At 38.7% G+C, this 22499-nt stretch overlaps 1 long non-coding RNA gene across 1 annotated transcript; it reads left to right on the plus strand.

Annotated features, from left to right (window-relative positions):
• The first annotated feature begins 1758 nt into the window (after positions 1–1758).
• On the plus strand, positions 1759–21272 carry LOC109277394 (uncharacterized). Its single transcript, XR_002085125.2, has 3 exons — positions 1759–1861; positions 19590–19674; positions 20958–21272. It is a non-coding gene; the product is annotated as an uncharacterized LOC109277394 (long non-coding RNA).
• Positions 21273–22499: the final 1227 nt, after the last annotated feature.

Consider the following 22499-nt stretch of genomic DNA (forward strand, 5'->3'; position numbering starts at 1 on the left):
ATAGAGAGGTTCTTGTTTCAATAAATAGTTAAGAATTGCTTCTATCAGTTTTTGCCAGTAGATGCTTCTATAAGCTTGAAGATAATTTTCTTCTTTCCCACAATTACCTCTGATCTCCTATAATATTTATGTCACTGGTTTAGATACTGAGAATAGCTATAAAACAAAATGACTTATTTTAAATAGTTTGATCATAAACAGTCACTTAAATCACTGAGTGATTACAATTTTTTATCACAGCATAATTACAAACAACATTTTGCACAGATCTAAGCTTTTATTCAGTATTTTCTCATCTGTGTCAGGTCAGAACATTGGTCCAACATTCAATAACTAGTATCTGAAATGTGTATCTGTATGTTGCTTTTGTTATAATTTGGCACCTGAATATATGTGCATCTCTCTCTCTCTCTCTCTCTGTCTGTCTGTCTGTCTGTCTCTCTCTGTCTCTATCTTTCTAATCTATTGATCTAGGTACATAGAGTATATATATCTATATAACTACATAAAGATATATACATACCTATATCTTTAGATATAGGTATATATATGTACACCTGGGTCCATATAAAATGGGCCTGATAAAAATGATCTTGTAGAACATCAGGAAGAAGAAAAACATACTTGTCTCTTTAAAAATATTCCCTTTTTCTTTACTTTTTGTTAAATTGAAATAAAAATGTTGAAATAATCAAAAAGGAATTTGAATTGAAAATTGATATCTGAAAATCTTTTTGAAAAAAAAATTTTTTAGTTGAGAACTTAATAATTTACTGCTGCTTTTGATAATGTTATTTGGGCATTATTACATTATATTTCCTCCAACCTGGTTGTGTTTTCCACAACCTGGCTTTTGTCTTCATCACCTTCTGTTTTAAAATCAGCCAACTCATCTGTGTTCCAGAGCTATTGTTTCCCTCAACTTACACAGTGGGCTGTAGAATTTACCAGGCATAATTTTTCAGAATAGCCCAAATTTTCTTATTCTCCTCCATTCTCAGAATGTCCAACCATATGTGCCCTGATCATGGTACAGTTAGAACCAATGTGTCTTTTTTCAGTTTACTTTTAAAAATTCATTGACCAACATCTGAGAAATTTTGGGCTTCAGTAGCGTTTCTTATTCTCTTCACAAACCTCTTTCTTCATTTCATTGCCACTGCTGTAGCTGTTAGCAAAGCAGTTCATTCTTTATGATGAAATACAAGTGACTCATCTTAACAGTAAGAACATGTATTTGTCCCTGGTATGTTTGAATCATTCCGTATGTCCGTACAGATGTAAATGTTTGCTGAAATAGTCCTCAGAGGATGCCCCTGATCACTAGACAAATATTCCTTCCTTCCTTTCTTTCTTTCTTTCTTTCTTTCTTTCTTTCTTTCTTTCTTTCCTTCTTTCTCTTTCTTCTTCTTCTTCTTCTTCTTCTTCTTCTTCTTCTTCTTCTTCTTCTTCTTCTTCTCCTCCTCCTCCTCCTCCTCCTCCTCCTCCTCCTCCTCGTCCTCGTCCTCGTCCTCCTCCTCCTTCTTCTTCTTCTTCTTGTTACCAGAGGCTCATTTCTTTTCAATATTGTTCTTCCAGGGAAAACATTTTTTGTAGATTGTATAGCTACTGGAAAAATGGAAATTATTAGTGTCCTAATAAAAATAAGCTAAAGAGAAAATTAGCCTCCTTTATTGCTTTCTTTTCCTCTGCTGGAGTCGTTGTTCTTCTATACGATTCTGCCTTGATATTCCTTGTTTTCTTATTTTTATTGCAGGAATTTACCTCTTTTAACCTGTGCACTCTGCAATGCAGCGACATGATGTCTGTATGTCTCCTCGGCCCAGATCTTGGGAAACTTGCCTGTTTTGGTATGCATCAGGTATGTGAGTATGCTTGGACAAATATATTACTGATGAAAATCATGGCCTCTCTCCCCTCCCTACTATTCAGGCTGGTTGAAAGTCATGGTTTACACGCTGTAAACTGTACAGTTTTTTGTGCTCCCATGACTTCACTCTCTTTATACCAAAGGACCCCCAATCTATTACTTATACAGAGGTATTTATCTTTCATCTCTGATTTACATCGTATGTGCATATGCCTGTGTACATCCACGTGACCAGGCTTCTGAGACAAACCTTAGTGTCTTCTGTGTTCTCTTCTTCATGCCCCTTACCCGTTCAGTGCTTTGATTCCACTAAGTGTAGTTCTACCATCATTATGCTCTCCTTGGTTCCTCTCCACTTTCTTGTCTGGATGATTCTATTTGCTCCCCAACTCTTCCAACAGGCATTTCTATCACTTCTCAGTTACCCTACTTCCTCATCATGCTATTAGAATTATTTTTTGATGACTGGACTTCTGTTTTTAAAAAGTTGGTAAGTTGTCAGCATCTAAACAGACCAACCAACAAACCTTAACATGGCAGATAGAATCTGATACAAAGTGGCCCAGATCCTCCCCTCTCTTTGCCGTACCTTGTTACCACAGAAAAAGTTCTGCACGGAGCCTGGCACGTAGTAGGCACTCCATGAATGATTGTTGGTGAACAAGAAGACACTGTGTAGGCACCGATAGCAATTTAAAAATAAACTAAAAATAGGCAAATAGAAATGTGTGAATTCTGTAGCAATGCAAGCAATGGTCTCATTCACTGGCTCTTAGACTCTAGCATCAGAATTACCCACTGGGCTTGTTAAAACCTAGATTGCTGGGGTTACACTCAAGTTTCAGATTCAGTAGGTCTGCGATGGGGCCCAAGACAAGGTCCCGTGATGGTGCCACACTTTAAGATCTACTGGTCTAGTTAATACCATGTAAATTGTTAACAAGGATGAAAGTCATTAGTTTTTTTGTTGTTCACTGGTGCATCTAACCAAAGGGCCTGCTCTTCTTCATGGCACTCATGTGCCATCTACATAATTTCTGTTGTATCTTCAAGTCTTCCAAATCTCCTGTGATGGTTAATTTTATATATCAACTTAGCTAGGCAATGGTACCCAGCTATTTGGTCAAACACCAGCCTGGATGTCCCTGTGAAGCTCTTTTAAAGATGATATTAACGTTTAAGTCAGTAAACTTTGAGTAAAGAAGGACTACCCTCCCTAATGTGGGTGGGCCTCATACAATCAGTTGAAGGCCCTAAAAGAAAAGACCCTGGTCCCTTGAGGAAGAGGAAATTTTGCCAGCAGTTGGCCTTTGGACTCCAGATGCAATGTCACCTCTTCCCAGAGTCTCCAGCTTGACCAACTATCCTGCAAATTTCAGACTTGCCAGCTCCCATAATAGAATGACTCGATTCCTTAAAATAAATCTCTTTCTACCTCCCATTCCTCCCTCCCATCTCTCTCTCTTTTCTCTCTCTCCATATATATTTCCTAATGCTCCTGTTTCTCTGGGGAGCCCTGACTAACACACCCAGTGTGTCCAGGATTAAGAATCACTTGTCATCTGTACTCAGTCTTTCCCCTGGACTTTATAAAGTGGATTGATGCCTTAAAAACGATAATTCTTTTAGTATTTTGGATAGATATGATATAATCACTAAGATAAAAAAAAAAGTACTATTCAAGTGTAATGTAAATTATATTATACATGTGGGCCTTAAAATTTCTAATCTTTGCGTATACTAACAAAGTCCTTCTGATTTTTTTAATGACTTAGCTACTTAGAGAAATATTAAGCTAAGAAATAGAATATAGAAGAAACAGTATGCCTTTTCTTTTTATTTCCATTCAAGAGCTAACAGTTTTTATTGGCAGGCCAGTTCAATTAGGAAGAGAGAAAAAATTAATGGTCATTACAATGGTTAATAAAATAGAGACAGCAATGCTGAATTTAGGATTATCACTCTAGTTTCTAATTTCTTTAAAGGAATGCAGTGGTGCCTTTGTTTAGTTGTATAAATGTACACTATTTTAAGGAGAAGTAAAGTGCTAGAGAAATAAAGTGGAAAAGTAATGAAAAAATGTCCCTATTTCAAGCTTCTTGGTTCATTGTAAGAAAAGTATTTTTCATTTTCTCTTAGTTGTAGGTCCTTCAGTGACTTGATTACATTTCAGCAGAAAGAAGCATTGGGGACGGCATTTTGTCCACTTTCACACTAAGGAACATGATCATCATATATACATTTTTCTCTTCTCTAGCTTATGCCAATAGGAATGTAAGGATTACACTAAATAATTGCATAAACGGTTACTTCCTGCCAATATAAAATGTCTTTGAGCACAATGGTAGGGTCTTTCTCCAAATCACTACTGACTTTTTGGTCTGACCTACGAAGGTAAATCACATAAGCTACTTAAAGTTGGAATAATAGTCTTTGCAGATTAAAATGATGAAAGCTCTAAGGCTGGCGTGATGCCAAATTTGGATTTCCTGTTGTACATTTGGGGCATCGTGTGGCGAATTTTGCAAAGTTGTTCTTCTGTTTGGTGTTCAGGTGCTTTTCTGCAATTCACTCCACTTTAGCTACTGTCCTATTTTAATAGCTGGCGAATTTTTGCTCAGGTAATAAGTTCTAAGAAACATGACACTCTGATATCATTTTCACATTTATTAGTAATAAGGCTGTGTGGACTAGAGGGTAGGGCACATATTTGGGGCAGAAAGAAGAATGGGTCCAAATTCCAGATTTTCCTTCTATTAGTTCAGTGATCTCGGGCAAGTTAATTAACATCTGGGTAAAAATTATGAATAAAAGTGTTGTGAGAATCATCTCAAATAGAATGATGCATATAAGATGCCTAGTATGATACTGGTCACTGTTTTATCATTTGGGAGAGAACTGCATTTCCATTTCAGTGTCTTCTAGGAATCTCCAATTTAACAGCCCAGTATTGGACTCCCGATCTGCAGTCCCTGCAAATGTACTCATCTCAGTTGATGGCAAATCCATCGTCCAATTACTCAGCCTCACCTTTTCTCATTCCCCACATAAATCTTTGAGGAAAACTTTTAGATTTCATTTTCTACTTACCGCCATTTTGTTGCAAGCTATCATCATCTTCCCATTGGGTGACTGCAGTGGCCTCCTGACTTATCTCCCTGCGTTCAGCCTTGACCCATTAGAGTTGATTTTCAATAAAGCCAACATAGTGGTCTTTCAAAAATGTATGGCAGAACAGGTCACACCTACTCATGAACCTCCAGCAGTTCTGCATTTCCCTCAGAGTAAATGGCTCACATGGCTCTGTGTTTGGTCCCAAGCTGTATCTATTGCATCAGCGCTCTGTGACCTTATATCTGCCTTCTCTCCCCTAACACATTTCTCCAGGTGCCTTCCCTATTTCCCTTAACCTGTGCTCACGAGTCACCTTCTCAGGAAGGCCTGCCTTGACCGTGGCACTCCGAAATCCTTTGACCTTGCTATACTTCTCCATACGATTTACTACCTTCTGATGCATCTGATAATGTATGATTTACCATGTTTGCTATTTATTTTGCTTGTCATGTTACCGTCTCTCTCTCCGCTAAAATATAAAGCCCACAATGGCAGGGATTTTTGTTTTTTTCATGGACGTATATACCCAGTACCAAGAACAGCGTCTGACACATAGTAAGCTGATGCATTATTTTTATATACACATATAATCAATATCATGTTGGTTCACCATCAATTGAAAGATACACAGCACATTTTCATTTATATTATTTTCTTTGAATTATCACTTGTCTTCTCCCAAAGTACAGTGAGTATATTATGTAGTCAGGATTCAAATTCATGTTTTCTCGTGCTATTCCTATTTTTCTTCCTCTGTTTATTATGCTTCCCTTGGAAAGGTAATAGGAAAGCATATCTAAATTTGGATCAAAGGGTAATATGATTTAATCTGTGCCTTAGGATCAGTCATCCAGGGGAAGTTTGTAATGATATTGAAAGGAAAAGAGGCTTTACAATATCAAGGAGGACTGCATTAAGCTTCTGACATTGTTGATAGAAACAGATCGTGTGAAAGTATTTTTAGGGTAGAGTCATAAAACTTTCAAACTGGGCTTGAAGGGCTAGAAGAAGAATTTAAAGATGGCTAAAAATTTGACCTTGAATAATTAGGCAATAGGGCTATCAAAAAAGTTGTTCATTTTCAAGAGGCTCAAGGAAGACAGTTTAGTCAATAGGACTAAATTATTTCATTGCAGTTATTAGTTACTGAGATAGAAGAACCTCTCTGTTCAGTCTAGACTATATTAACCCATTTTCAAGTTTCCTAACATCGTAGCAGAATTCATGATTGAAACGCTCCTGTTGATTGAGATATACTGCAAAGTACTTGGGGAAAAGGAGATGATAATCCTTTTGGATAAGAAAATACTGTATTTGATATAGAAATGAAAATTGTGGTAGCTAAATACACTTTTTATTTTCTGATAAGTGATGTCATGTTGGATATCACTTTATCCAAATTTTTTCCACGTTGATTTACACTGAACCTTTATTGTTTGGTTTTTATTTTGCCTTATACCTGATAGCTCAAGCTATGAAATTTGGTTAATTAATATGGTATAATTTGCCCTTAAAAACTTCTTATTATGGAAACTGAAGAAATAGTACAATGAACCCCATATACTCACAACTCGGCTTCAACAATGATCAACTCTTGACCAGTCTTATTTTATGTATTCTTCCTCTGCATCTTGTCTCTCCTCAACTGGGTAATTTTGAATTATATTCCCTCTAGCATATATTTTGTCTATAAATATTCAACATATATTTATTAAAGATAAGATCTTGACTTTTTAAAGAATCCCAATGCCTTTCAATGTACTAATAGGGAATAATTTCCTTTATAATTTATTCTTAAAAAATTTTTAATGTTTATTTTTGAGAGATAGAGACAGAATGTGAGTAGGGGTGGGGAACAGAGAGAGAAAGGGAGACATAGAACTGAGGCAGGCTCCAGGCTCTAGGCAGTCAGCGCCAAGCCTAACATGGGACTCGAACTCACAAACGTGAGATCGTGACATGAGCCGAAGTCAGACGCTTAATCAACTGAGCCACCCAGGTGCCCTGTGAATAATTTCTTAATATCAGTTAATATCCAGTTTTGTCATTATCCTAATATTATATATTCAAATATAATTGAGTGTCTCATTTAAGGATAACTTTTGGCCTCTTATCCCATGTTTTATTTTGGCAATATCTATAAGGTGATTTTCAAAATGAGTTGTTTTGCAAATAACCAATATGCTCCTCAAGTAATAAACGGTAAATGAAACGCAATAAAAGAAGGGATTCTTGTATAATTTGTTCACCAGTAATCACCAGCTTTTGGAACATTACTGGTATATAACAATTATTGACTGACTGAATGAATATTCTACCCATTATGTGTATATTTTGTCTTTTAAGCTCATAGTAATTTTTATATATACTAGGTTTTTCTACTGGGCCATAATGTTCTTCCATTGCTTTGATTTTTTTGACTTCATTGTTTTAGTTACAATTAGTTAAATATGTTTTTAATGCTCTTTTATTAACTTCCCTTTCTCTTCTCATAAAACACTTCAAAATTTTTCCAATATCTAAATTTACCAATATATATAAATTACATGTATATAAATCTGTCTTAAAAAATTTTTTTTAATGTTTATTCATTTTTGAGAGACAGAGCATGAGTGGGGGAGGGGCAGAGAGTGAGGGAGATACAGAATCCAAACAGGCTCCAGGCTCTGAGCTGTCAGCACAGAGCCCAATGCGGGGCTTGAATCCATGAACTGTGGGGTCATGACCTGAGCCGAAGTTGGACGCTTAGCCGACTGAGCCACCCAGGTGCCGCATAAATTTCCTTCCTTAAGGAAGAAAAGACAACTTTCTTTTTGGCAGTTGTTTGCTAGGTAACCAATAATATGTGTATATGTATATATTTTATTTATTTACTTATCAATGTATTTGTTGTAATCTTTTCACTTATTCGTTAAAATCATTTTCCTTCTCAATTATACTTTTCCTTTAGTTAGTATAATTATATTCTTCTTTAGATAAGATTAACCTTATAGGAAAATTTGCATCGTACACAACCTGTTTTAGCAAAAGAGATCCTCAGAATTAATGGTCCATAGATATTTTATTAATTATGTGTCAGAATGCATTCAGGTCTGGGTGCCTGGGTGGCTCCGTTGGTTAAGCGGCTGACTCTTGATTTTGGCTCAGATCATCATCTCATGGTCCGTGAATTCTAGTCGTGCATTGGGCCCTGCACTGGCAGTGTGAAGCCTGCTTGGGATTCTCTCTCTCTCTCTCTCTGCCCATCTCCCACTCTCTCTTTGTCTAAAAATAAATAAATACACATTAAAAAAAGAATGCATTCGGTTGCTTGTAACATAATACTCAAATCAGGTGAGTTAACACAATAATGAAATTAACTGGCTCACAAAATAGGAAGTTCAGAATTAGGACAGCCTTTGCAGTTGGTTGATGCTTAAGTCATCAAAGACTCAGGTTTTTCCTGGTTACTTGAATTCCCTTCAGTGGTTTCTACTGCATACTAATGCTGGTCCCCGTTTAAGCTGTAGGATTACCAAAAGTAGCCAAGTAGGAGAGAGTACGTATCTTTCTGTGGCTTTCTTAAAAGAAAGGGGAGTTTTCATAATTCCCCAGCAAAACTCTCTTTACATCATTAGTCTTCATTGGGTCATTTACTCATTCCTGAACCTGTCTCTGCTTTCAGAGAGATGTGCTGACGATTTAAGGTCAATATTCCTAAACCAACCTACAAGACAAATAAATCCAATGATTGGTTTCAGTGACTACAAGCCTTGCTCTGAAACTGTAATGTTGATACGTAAAATGTCCTGGGAAAAGGTGTAAGAGAGGTGTAGGGAGATTGAATTACAATAGGCAATACAACACCTTTTTTTTTAAATTTTTTTTTTTTCAACGTTTATTTATTTTTGGGACAGAGAGAGACAGAGCATGAACGGGGGAGGGACAGAGAGAGAGGGAGACACAGAATCGGAAACAGGCTCCAGGCTCTGAGCCATCAGCCCAGAGCCTGACGCGGGGCTCGAACTCACGGACCGTGAGATCGTGACCTGGCTGAAGTCGGACGCTTAACCGACTGCGCCACCCAGGCGCCCCGGCAATACAACACCTTTAACACGTTTTAAAAATATTAATATGCATATATTTATCGTACACATATTTATTATATTTTTATAATATTCAAATATGCATTATACATAAAAACATATATATTCATATTCTGGCAGGCAATATGAAGACTCTGGATGAGAAAACAGATCATTTATTAGTTTATTTATTATCTCAGCACTGGTTTCCAGAGCACCCACCTCTGTGGGGCATCATGGTGAACGCCTGACGTTACCCTGTACTAAAGTAGGATTATATCCCAGGAGAGGAACTCTGAAATTCTGAGACTCCAAGCTCATGCAGAGAGACTGTCATCCCAACCCATCCTGGCCTCTGCAAGAAGGGAGAAGGAAATCTTTACTCTGCAGTGTATACAACTCTTCTCCAGGGAGGTGGAGGAAAAGGTCTCCAGACTCCCTGCAATATAAGCAAACGGCTCCGGGGGAGATAGCTCTAAATCTCTCTGCAGCAATATATTGTCTCTAGTTTCTGGCATTTTTGTTCTCAATCACCCTTTAACCAACGCCCTTTGCTCAGAAAGCTCAGATTGCAAGGGAATTAAAAGCAAAAGCGAATTACTGGGACCTTATGAAGATAAAAAGCTTCTGCACAGCAAAGGAAACAACCAACAAAACTAAAAGGCAACCAACGGAATGGGAAAAGATATTTGCAAATGACATATCGGACAAAGGGCTAGTATCCAAAATCTATAAAGAGCTCACCAAACTCCACACCCGAAAAACAAATAACCCAGTGAAGAAGTGCGCAGAAAACATGAATAGACACTTCTCTAAAGAAGACATCCGGATGGCCAACAGGCACAGGAAAAGATGTTCAACGTCACTCCTCATCAGGGAAATACAAATCAAAACCACACTCAGATATCACCTCATGCCAGTCAGAGTGGCCAAAATGAACAAATCAGGAGACTATAGATGCTGGAGAGGATGTGGAGAAACGGGAACCCTCTTGCACTGTTGGTGGGAATGCAAACTGGTGCACCCGCTCTGGAAAGCAGTGTGGAAGTTCCTCAGAAAATTAAAAATAGACCTACCCTATGACCCAGCAGTAGCACTGCTAGGAATTTATCCAAGGGATACAGGAGTCCTGATGCATAGGGGCACTTGTACCCCAATGTTTATAGCAGCACTCTCAACCATAGCCAAATTATGGAAAGAGCCTAAATGTCCATCAACTGATGAATGGATAAAGAAATTGTGGTTTATATACACAATGGAATACTACGTGGCAATGAGAAAGAATGAAATATGGCCTTTTGTAGCAACGTGGATGGAACTGGAGAGTGTGATGCTAAGTGAAATAAGCCATACAGAGAAAGACAGATACCATATGGTTTCACTCTTATGTGGATCCTGAGAAACTTAACAGAAACCCATGGGGGGAGGGGAAGGAAAAAAAAAAAAAAGAGGTTAGAGTGGGAGAGAGCCAAAGCATAAGAGACTGTTAAAAACTGAGAACAAACTGAGGGTTGATGGGGAGTGGGAGGGAGGGGAGGGTGGGTGATTGGTATAGAGGAGGGCACCTTTTGGGATGAGCACTGGGTGTTGTATGGAAACCAACTTGACAATAAATTTCATATATTTAAAAAAAAAAAAAAAGAACAGATTGTCCAGAAATGTGAAAATACTCATGAAGAATTGTTTCCCAACATTTAATAGCTGACCCAGACTCTTAAATGGAGATTGGAGAATTTCATGAAAATTTTGGTCTGGTATGTTAAAAATGCTACTTCTTTGATTTTAATTTAAAGTCAAATTGAGACTTTGTGGTTCGGAGAATGTTTTCGGATCAGCAGTTGATTGAAAACAGAGCAGCAACCACCCAATATCTCGTGCTTTCACTAATTCTCAAGTAAACACATCTGAATTCTATCCCTCCATCGCCCACTCTACGCAATGAACCCATCCCAATCTGCCGCCACAGGATGGCCTCCATCTTGTACACCTTCCTTGAATTGCCAGGAGTAAGTTTGTGCCATCCTGCTACTCTCCATTAATAAACTTGCGACTGTAGTCCATTGCCATGCGTATTTGTTTCATTTACCAGAATCTACTCTACATCTCTAGTTTGGGTTCTCACATGCATTTTGGGAAAGGTTGTAAGACGAATTTGTGGCTCTCTTGTTCCTTGTCACCAGTGACCCCTCTGCACGATCCTGTAACTGTGATGTTTGTATGTTGACATCCTTGTCTCCGTTGTGATCTTGAAGGGGTGGTGTGGTATTTTACTCACTTTTGTATCCCTGATGCTAAATCCCAAGTCTAGGGATTAATCCCTGGGCAAGTATTCTTAACAGTTATTTTAAATTAAGATATTCATTACCTACAATAATGATCACTCATTGTACATGTACAGTTTAATGAATGTTAGTAATTATATATAGTCGTGTAAGCAGACCACAACCTAGATCTAACTCAGGTCCCTCTCCCCCAAATCTTTCCTTCTGCCCCTTTGCTCTTGTTGTCCACCTCTGAAACCTGGCTAATATAGCCATTAATCTACTCTAGAAAAGAGCGGTTTTGTCTATTGTAAAATTTTGTGTATAAAGAAAAAAAAACCACCTGGGATTCAGGCTTTTGTGTTATGTTGGACTGTCTGATATTAGCTATCAGGTTCCTGGGGTACATTTTCTCTCTTTTTTAATTTTTTCACTCTATTCCTCATCTTGGGGGATTATCTGGTAGTGTTGTGGTCCTTCACACTTGGAACTTGAAGTCCTCTACAAGCATTAATAAATAAAATCTGAATTGAATTAGAAGTTAGAAGAAGGACATCCTTTGGGTAGGAAGAAACCAAGTTTTGTATTAGAATTTATGGACATACAGTCAGAAGGACGTGACCGATGGAATGTGAGAGTTAGATAAGAGCAGAGAGGTTAAATGGAATTCTGAACTGTTTGACTTCAGCAGTGGTATAAAAGTCATGGAATTAAGTGAGCTATTACGCAAGAGCAAATCGAAGCAGGCTTTTAAAATGATGCAGTTTTAACCTATTTAACGAGCCTTTCTGAATTCTTGATCAAAAGTACTGTGATAAGAATTTCATGTTAAGAATATCTTACAGTCATAAGATAGTTCTGGAAGAGGCTTGGATTATTTCCAGTTCCATTTCTGTATTTCATCAATACAGTAGTTAATATCAGAATAAGATCTTCTGAATCTAGCATTGATCACGTGTTGTCATTGCCGTTTCACCAGATGAATTTCCTCTTCGTGGTTTCATTCTGTACTTGCCGGATTAACAACTTCCCCTTCTTCCTTGAAAAGGTTTTCCTCCCTCTGCTCCCCTTAGAAATTTTGTCCATTTTTCTCCATCAGACCATGTCTACTTCTTGAAGCCTTCCCAGACAACTGGCATGGTGTGTTCATTCTACAGGCCCATCATTTCCGTTGTATTAATACCTGATTCCAGAGCGCCACATAAGTGTCTCGGTGTGGTCTTGTGCTTCTGCTGTTCATGCCTTATTAGAAAAAATTTAACAAGCTAATATTTATCAAGTACCAGGGACAGGGCTTTTCACTTTTCTGGGGGGAGGCTAATTCTTTTACTTCTCACAATGGCATTAGAGGGCAGCACTCTAATTTTGCAATTGAAAACAGAGGCAGGAAGAGATTAGGTTCTTGAACACTGATCACCCAATTGACACACGGCAGCGTTTGCGTTTATCTAATAAGACAATGCACCTGGAGTTCTCGCTATGAGCTGTACATTTCCGTGCCTGCTGCTAGGGTTAGAAATATTTGTTCTTCCGTCTCGTCTGTTAGATATGAAATGACTTTAGGGTGGGGCTAATATCTTTTTTCGCCTTGCAATCTCCCGGTGTTCCCAGGGTTATCCCTACTTAGTTTTGAGTGACCAGATGGTTATCTTTGCCTGTAAAAGCAATTGTTCCACGAGTCCACGCAGAGCAGTAGCCGACCTGACATTTGCTAGCAAAGGCCAGCAGCGGTGCAAGCCAAACCGTATTGCTTATGGAGGTCCAGCAGAGCCCTGGTCACTGAGGCAGCAGCTGTTCTTTCAGCCAATCCCTTGCCACTCGCTGCCTCCGCCGGTAACTGTGGCCAGCTAGTCCCTGCTGTTCTGCAGCCTGCTCTTTAATATAGATCGTTTACCAGAAGCAAACCTATCTTACAATGGTCATCTTTCCAATGACTTTGAGAAAGACTCAGGGCGGCAATTATTCAACTTTATTGCCTCACCGACTAAAGAATTTTGCGCTTTAATGGGCTGCCAAGCTATATAGAGAGAAAGCGCTTGTGGCTTGCCCGGAAAGAGGAGTTAGAAAAGCTAACTCCTCTCCCTGGGGCTTGAGCTAAATAGCTGGCTTTTAGATTTCTGTGTTTCAAGGAACTCTCTGACATTGGCAGCTGTGATTAGGTATTTGACCCCCTTTGTCACCTGTTCATGTTAACACAGAGAAGTTCACAGTGTTGTTTCTTGTCAAAAGAACTAGGCTATAGGCGAGCCTAATTGCGTATTTTGTCATGCCGATATTAACGACCCGGAGGGAGGCAGACCACCAAAACATACTGAGTAGAGAGAATATTTTACAAAGGTGGGAACCCACGGCACACAGTGCCCTGGAAAGATGCGATTTGGGCACAACCAGCCAGATCTCAAATTGATCTGTTACCTCATGCTTATGCTGTCTGTGGGGAACAGGTGCCTGAGGTATCATTTGAATGGGGACAATCACTACTTTTTTTTTTTTTTTTTATAATCCGGGGTTGCTCTTATCAACAGATACAAGTGTATTAAGTGCACCTTAAAAGGACACACCAAGTAGGTAAGATAATAGAAATTTGATCCTTAATGAAGACTTTTATCTTACTTTCTATTACTCTGATAGTGTATCATATTGCATTAGGCCGATTTGATTTACAATATTGTGGAATACAACAGCATTTAAAATCATTCCAGGAAATTTGGTCTGCCTTACGTGACTTTGTACTTAGCCATGGAGGGTATAGTGTGAGATTTAAGGCAGTTGACAACAAAGTACCCAGCAGGTGATTTCAAGGCTATGGGTTCTATTTCGGTTGAGGATGAAATGAAAGAAATATTTCCTGTGAGATACCTGTGGGAGGTTCGGTGATAAGTATAACCTCAACACAAGAGGTGAGGAACTAGAATTAAGGAAGAGTTTTCTTTCACAACTGTTAGCAAGGGTGTGAAATGGCTTGACAAAAAGTAGTGATGCTCCAAAGGCTGATGTGGCTGAACCAACTTAACACCACCAGCAAAAAAGTATTATTTACTGTATAAAAATTTTACCGTATAAAGATGTTGAAAGCAGTGAGATTTCATACCAGGAAGTCTTTTTTAAAAGTCTGTATATTCTTTCCTTTCCTTGGATAATCTTAAAATGAAGTAATTATATGCATATATACATGCGTAGTATAATGTAACATAATAATGATAATTACCCCCCAGAATTATTGTAAGGAGTTAACCTATGAATGTTATAATTTATTTCCTTATATCTTTTAAAACAACACACTTTTTTAAGGTTTCTAACATCATGTTTGACTAAGAAATGAACTACTATTTGACTAAAAATAAACCAATACTTTAGAATATGATTTTTGTATAAGACATCCCTTGTATGATGGCTTCTGCAGTCCAATTTGAAGGTGTGGGCAAGAAATTCCCCCCTTCCCTCCTGCTGAGGGGAGGTCTAAAAGGAGTAAAAATAACAAGAAATGACAAGTAGAAATGTTTGTAAACATTCTCCATTGAAAAACTTGTGAAGCTGTGCGTAGGTTGGTTGGGGGAAGAGTCCAGTGATCAATTAGGGCTGACTTTCATGGGCCATGGAATAAGGGAGGGGGGATATTTGTCTTTTTTTCGCTGAGGTTGTAGGTGAAATAGTGTTTTGATTCTAATCCAAAATGTAGAGAAGGCAATTCCTCGGGCTGCCCTGGGTTGATGGAAATATTCTATAAGTGGCTGCACCATTTTATATTCTTACTGGTATAGAATGGCTAATGATGTTGAGCATCTCTTCATGTGCATATTGGCTAGTCCTATATCTTCTTGGATGAAATACCTATTCAAATATTTTGGCTACTTTATTGGGTTGTGTATCTTCTTGATTATGAAGTTGTAAGAGTTCGTTCTATATTCTAGATAGAATTCTCTATGGGATATGTGATGCCAAATGTGTTTTTAGTGTGTGGCTTGTCTTTGTACTTTCTTGCTGGTGTATTGTGAAGCACAAAAGTTGTGAATTTTGATGAAGTCCAAATTGTTAATGCTTCTTTTCCTCATGTATTTGGTGTATTCAAAAACATCATTACAGAGTCCTACGTGACCGACATTGACCTCTACATTTTCTTCTAAGGTTTTAAAGTTTTAGTACTTACGTTTATGTTTATGATAGTTACTTTTTGTGTGTGGAGTGAGGTAAGGGTTCAGATCCATCCTTCTGCATGAGGATATCCAAGTGTCTTAGCACCATTTGTTGAAAAGACTTTCTTCCTCCATTAAATTTTCTTCGTGCCTTTGCTCAGTCGTAAATTTTTTTGCACGCAATTCTCGTTGAAAGTTAATGTGCATATATTTGGTTTCTGTATACTGTAGTCAATATCCTCACCATGCTTACAAAGCAACTTAGAGGTAAATGCTAAACTTATAAATTAATAATATAGAAGGCTTTGTGTGTTTAGCCTTTGCTACTCTAGAGGCATATCTAAATGCAAGAAAGTGGCTATAACAAGACATTAGTCACATAATGACATAATGTACATATAGTTATGAACTGTGGAAGTACTAACATGATTTTTTATTATTAAAAACAATAGTTCAGTAATAAAGCTACCATCAATTGCACTTTTCTTCTAGAAATGAAAAATTAATTTTTATATGGATTTTATCATTTTACATCTGGAAAATGTTATCATGCTCATATTACCAACTTTTGTTGTGTGGATTGTAAAAAGAAGCTACATAACAAAAGTCATTTGCTGTCGTCTGAATATTTATGGCTTCCCCAAATTCATACGTTGAAGCACATGCCATGTGAGGGCCCAAAAGAAATCTGCGACCCAGAAGAGGTCCTTACCCCACTGTACTGGCACCCTAATCTCAGATTTCCAGCCTCCGGTACTGTGAGAAAAAGATTTCTATTGTTTATAAGCTACTCAGCCTGTGGTATTTTGTCATAGCAGCTCACATGAACTAAGACGTCCCCTAATAGTCGGGGAAGATGAATTTTTTCACCAGATTTTATCACGTGCTGAACTAAGCATTGAGCACCTCTTATATTCCTTTGTAAACGTTTGCATTTCATTTTCCTTTGAAAGTTAAAGCCAGCACTTCATTCTCAGGACTCTGGGCGAGTCCCTTAAGTTTGTTTTGTCCTGGGTTTCTTTTCTTTTACGAGGGGAGACTAATTATATCAATCTCAGCAGGATGTTGGTTGTTGTAAGGATTAAATGAGTTAATATATATATGATATATATATATATATATATATCATATATATGTATATAAAATACTAAAAATAGCACTTCACTCACAGTAAGCGTGAACTGCTATTACTCACTTAAATGTAAGCTTTTTTGAAGACAAAGATTTTTGTTACTTTAATTCACTGATACATTCTAATTTCCTGGACACATATTTGGGGTTTAAAAATTCGTAAGATGGAGATTGAAATGCTGGCTTTTGGTAGGGAGAATTGTAAGAATTTGTCAGACTGATGGCTCGTGCCATTGAAAGCCTTTCCCATGACCTTCACCTGTTATAATTTCCAAGAGCCTATGATATGTCAAGAGGATACATCGTCATAGAATTACCTTCGTAAACCGCAGATTTAGAATAATGTCACATATTGGACATTATGGAAGTTTTACAGGGATGTGTGGGCTAAACTGAGGTAAGTGTAGAGCAAGCCACACACACAAATTGGAAAAACAAAAACAAAAACAAAAAAACCCAAAACTATTCTCCCAGACTACCCACTTAAAGAATTTAAAAGATTTTAGGGGAAAACCTTGTCAGAACTACTAGAGGGTACCGGCTGTTGTGAAGAGAGCGTAGGGGAAAAAAGGAGAGTCAGAATGGTAGGTCTCCTCAGTTTCTGCCAGGCTCCCCATAAAATTACTGAGTTTCCAATAACATTTAGGACGGTTTGAGAGAAGAGTCAGTTTCTAGAAATAAATTTAAATGTGAATGCCACAGCCAACGACCCCTTGGAAACTCTCATTGCTTGCCACTCTGAGCTAAATATCCAGTCAAGTGTAGATTCTATCAAATGAAGATTCTTCCTTTAAAAGGAAAGAGAAATTTGATCACTGCTGGGAGTAGGTAAAGTCAATTGCTGAGGTGAATAGGAAAAGGACACAGTTTCAAAAAGAAAGTGAGAGTATCGAGGTTGGCTCTTTCGATATGCTTCTTGGTGTGCCATCTCCGAGCCTCTGTTCTCCAGGTAGTTGAGGAAGTGAGTCTCTGACAAAGAGGGCTCTCATGTGCTTCCCTGTGTAGAAGGCGGCTTCTCTAATTGCATTCGGTTCCTTTGAAAAGCCGTAGTTCTTATGGTTTGAGCTTTTGCCGTTTTCAGGAAAAAAGTTTGAGGAAGGCTAATAGATTTATTTCCAGAATCCAGAGAGACAGATGTCATTGAAATATGTCCAGTGTATCTTTTATTAAAACTGAAATATAATGCTAACTATCTCGGGAGCAAGTAGTTTACTAACCAGAGGTGTTTCATTGCAATCTAGGTGAGTATTAGTTTATCATAATCTTCCATATTATCTCAGTGGGCTTGTTTCAATTTACATTTGTATATGTTGATTTAAGCCTTGGTTTGTTTTGGAAGAAGAGCTATTCTCTTTCCGATCAGTTCTGCTATATGTCTCATATCGCTGAGATTTTCCTTAGGAGTCCACTATTTGCCATGGTGGGTTCTGAATGAGAGGAGATGAGAACGCCCGATCTAGTTATCATAGAGCAAAACAAAACACAACAAAAAACAAAGAAGAGAAAACCAAAAAGTTGCCAAGCAAACGAAAGTTGGAATCACTCTTTCAGCTGGAGGAAAAACAGTTTGTAGATTCCACATAGTAACTAACGATAGAGATACTGTTATAGGTGCAAGAGTACTTTAAATTGTGTATTTTCACACATACTGTTACGTTGGATTCTTGCGGCACTGTTGTGACAGATCACAGGCCAGGGCGGGCTTTTGTAAATGGTGAAGCTGGGTGTATTCGTTGCCTAAGGCTGCCATCACAAATGGCCATAAACTCAGTGGGTTTACGATGACAAATGTATTCTCTCACAGTTCTGGAAACTTGAAGGCTGAAATCAAGTAGTCAGCAGGGCTGTGTCCTTTCTGGAGGCTCGAGGGGAGAATCCATTTCTTGTCTCTTCCAGCTTCTGTTGGCTGTCAGCATTCATTGGCTTGTGGCCACAGCCCTCCTCCCCCTGCCTCTGTGGCCAGCTTGCCCCCTCCTCTTTTTTTCTGTGTCTCAAACCTCCCTCTATCTTTCTCCTGTAAGTGTGGACTTGCGGCCCACGGAGATAATCCAGGATATCTCTTTATCTCAAGATTCTTAACTAAGTTTGATCTGCAAAGACCTACTATACCCCAGTGCTTCCAAAGTGAGCTCCTTTGAAACTGTTTGGTTTCCGTGTGTGGTAAAGAAGAATGAAATGGTGTCATCAGAGATGGAACCAAAGGCTCAAGTGGTCTTGGAAATTTGAGACTCATAAAGTTAACCCGAAACTTCTTAATTGCAGACCTTTCAAAGCTTTTAGCATTTCAGTTTCAGTGCATTTTGAGTTTTCAAGGCAAATGCCGCGGTTTCCGGGATGATTCGATGAAGGTAATTCTTTTTTTCTGAGCTTGAGGGAATAGTGGGCTTCAGAACATAGCCTGGGAAACAGTGCCTTTGCCACGTGGCAAAGAGAAATTTAGCTCAATTCCTATAAATAACCTGGGGGAATAGTAATAGGAATGCATATCATCTGTTGAGGGTTTACTATGAGTTAGGTACCATGTTAAGCGCTTTAGATGAGTTAGCTCATGTGAGCTTTCCAATGCACGTGTAAGAATGTTCTGTTCAGGGTCACTCAGGCCGGCTTTCTGAGCAAGGCAGTCTACCTGATCAAGCCTGCTGTGTTAATCCTCATGCCATTCTAATATTAAAATGTTCTAACAGCGGTCCCAGTGCACCCACGTAATTAAATATATATATGCAAATCAGGTCTCAGGAGTCTGCAAAGCAGCAGCCGGGTGACTGTGGTCTGTATCTGCATCAGGGGAGTGAGGCTTGCTGTCCAATCAGTCCGTCATCGTTTCCGTCATTTGGGGCTCTGAGATGAAACGAAGCTAGTGTTCTCAAGGAGGGCAAGAAATATGTTGCTCTGTTCCTAAGACTTATGTCAAAAATGTTTCAGTCCTCAGGTAATTTGCTAGGGCTGCTTCTATTCCTATTTACTTCAAAGCCTCAGCAAAAATGAAAGGGATGCAACATGGCATTTGGTTTTGCAGAGAGACGTCTGGATTCTTCTCCTGGATCTGGCCTCGCTGACAGGAAATGTCCTCTGACGATCACATGGCCCTGCCGAGGTGGAAGGTATTTATTTTCTTTTCTCTTAAATAAAATTCCACATGGTTTTTTTTTTTTTTTTTGAATATTCTCCAGCAGATTTTCTATGGTGCATTTAAAGCTTTCCCCCACAGTTAACCACTACTGCCCTTGCTCCCCCATTTAGTTTAGGAGTGAACGCTGAAATATTTTACAATGAAGAGAAGGTTTTAGGTAGAATAAGACCATAGGCCATATTTCAAGGGGTGGCATCGAGCTTATAGGATCAAGTCAGGTATGGTTTGGAAGGTGCTTTGAACGAATGCCTGCCACAAATAACTGCTTGTCAACTAGCGAAATGAAAATACAACTCAGGGAGAGCTTGTCTTCTGTGGGGTTTCTGAGAAAATATGAGAGGAGTCAGCGGCCGAAGTTAAAGCAAGTGTTTGTAGGTGAGCTGAGAGCTCAATGCGTAATATGTAATGATTTCCAACTTTCTAAGCCTTGCCAGTTTGGCACAGTGACATGCTCCCCAACGGTGGCTGGCTTCTATTTAGATGGAAAAGGGGCTCTAGGGGCGCCTGGGTGGCGCAGTCGGTTAAGCGTCCGACTTCAGCCAGGTCACGATCTCGCGGTCCGTGAGTTCGAGCCCCGCGTCAGGCTCTGGGCTGATGGCTCGGAGCCTGGAGCCTGTTTCCGATTCTGTGTCTCCCTCTCTCTCTGCCCCTCCCCCGTTCATGCTCTGTCTCTCTCTGTCCCAAAAATAAATTAAAAAAAAAAACAAAACAAAACAAAAACAAAAAAACAAAAAACCTTGAAAAGGGGCTCTAAGGAGCCTCAGGAAATATAGAGAGATCTTATTGTCATTGTTTTTCAGACAAGGAAGTTGAGCCTCAAAGAGACCAGGTCAGGCTGAGTGTGGAGTTAAAACCATCACTCTTGGGCCCATATCATCCGTCCTGTATCAAGGAGCTTCCACAGCGCTAGTCAAGGCAAATAGGCATGGTCATAAATATTCTCAGTAGAGCAAATATTTGTTTATCTTAGTGTTTTGATCTCATCAAATTTGGCTCTGAGAAAGAGAGAGAGAGAGAGATCGCTGTGGCAAAATTTAAATGGACAGGTTTCCTTTGCTCAAACAAATGCTTTCCAGGATAGACTCAGAGAGGTGGCAACATGCTGATTATGTTGATTACAGGGGAAGTTAGGTGCTTTGGGAGCATGGGAATTTATATCTTCTTAAAAATAACTGATGGGAGCAGGGGAAGTGATTTAAAAGTTTAGTTGTACGTGATCTGGAGTCATTCATGTAGCAAACATTTTTTGAAAAGGAACTTTTCTACAAGTGGCTGTCCTGAGCTTGGGGAATAGAAAGATGAGGAAGACATACACGCGTCTTGTAATGAGCTTACGACCCAACGTACATGCCGTCTTGTCAAGCAACTTGTAGTTTTCGGACGCACTAAATATTGCAAAAGAAAGCAGAAACCAGTTATTTTTCAACCACTAAGCTAATGTGTTCAAGCAACAATTAATCTTCTGCGGCCAAAAGTTGTATGTATCCAGATAAATAGATATAAATAAATGTTTGCATATGTATCTGTATTTTCAATCACTCTGTCTCTTACATTATGTCAAAGTCTGGCCATGAGGAGGAAGAAAAGACAAGGATAATTTATATTACGTGTGAAATAAAAACACTAATAAAAAGATTGCCCAAATGAATCCCATCAAACCAAATTGTACTTATACTATGATAATGATAACTAGAGACCATTGCTTTAATAATTCTCTGGATCAGATGCTATGCTTTTTCACACAACGTTTCATTTGCTTACTTATTGTAGGTATTTTCCACTTAGTACCAACCCAGTTATATCTTTTACTTTAAAACGATGGGGGCGCCTGGGTGGCTTTGTCAGTTAAGGGTCCAACTTCGGCACAGGTCATGATCTCACAGTTTGTGGGTTCGAGCCCCGCGTTGAGCTCTGTGCTGACAGCTCGGAGCCTGGATCCTGCTTCAGATTCTGTGTCTCCTTCTCTTTCTCTCTCTGCCCCTCTCTCACTTGTGCTCTGTCTCTCTTTCTGTCTCTCAAAAATAAGTAACACTAAAAAAAATTTAAAATAAATAAAACTATGACCAGCCAATACAATAATAGAAGTACCAGCTTCCATTAACTATTAGTTTTCACTAAACAGTATTCATGAAATACTCCGCCCACAGGAGTATGTCCCTCTATGCTCTCTCTCCATCCCTTGGCAATACATATTGGACATTTGCCATGAACTACGGCATGTGTCTCCTAGAATTTTCTCAAGACTTAAATTTCAGGGGGCCAGAAATAAAACACTGTGAAAGGCCCACATCCTGCCTCTTGTGTAAAAACCTCCAAATCTGTACAGCATGGTATACACCTTCCAATTTCACAGTTGATATGACTAAGTGTTATGGAATTAATTTTTAAATTGTACATATTATGAGAGGAATATTCCTAGAGACGTTAAACCTAAGCGTGACTTAGAATAACCTAGTAAATAACAAAATTATGGTAATGGGGTTCACGGAATTATTACCTCATTTTTATCTTTCCGTGAGTGTTCTTTATTTTCCCCACAATTTTCTACAACAGATTCCCCCCCCCCCCACACACACACACACCGTTCAGTTCTTTGAATCTGTTTTTGCTTTAGCATAATGGATAACTTTTAGTTTTAGCAACCAGGAGAGACTACATCTTATTCTTCCAGGTAAGTGGGTAAGCGATGAGTGCCTTCAGGCTGCTTTTTTAGAAAAAAACCTTCAGTATGAATTTGTACAACATACTGCGTCTTTCGTGTCTGTTATTTTTCACTGAGGGCAAATGGATCGACTT

Source organism: Panthera pardus, unplaced genomic scaffold (assembly GCF_024362965.1).
Source record: "Panthera pardus isolate Hobbes unplaced genomic scaffold, ASM2436296v1 HiC_scaffold_13, whole genome shotgun sequence".
NCBI lineage: Eukaryota > Metazoa > Chordata > Mammalia > Carnivora > Felidae > Panthera > Panthera pardus.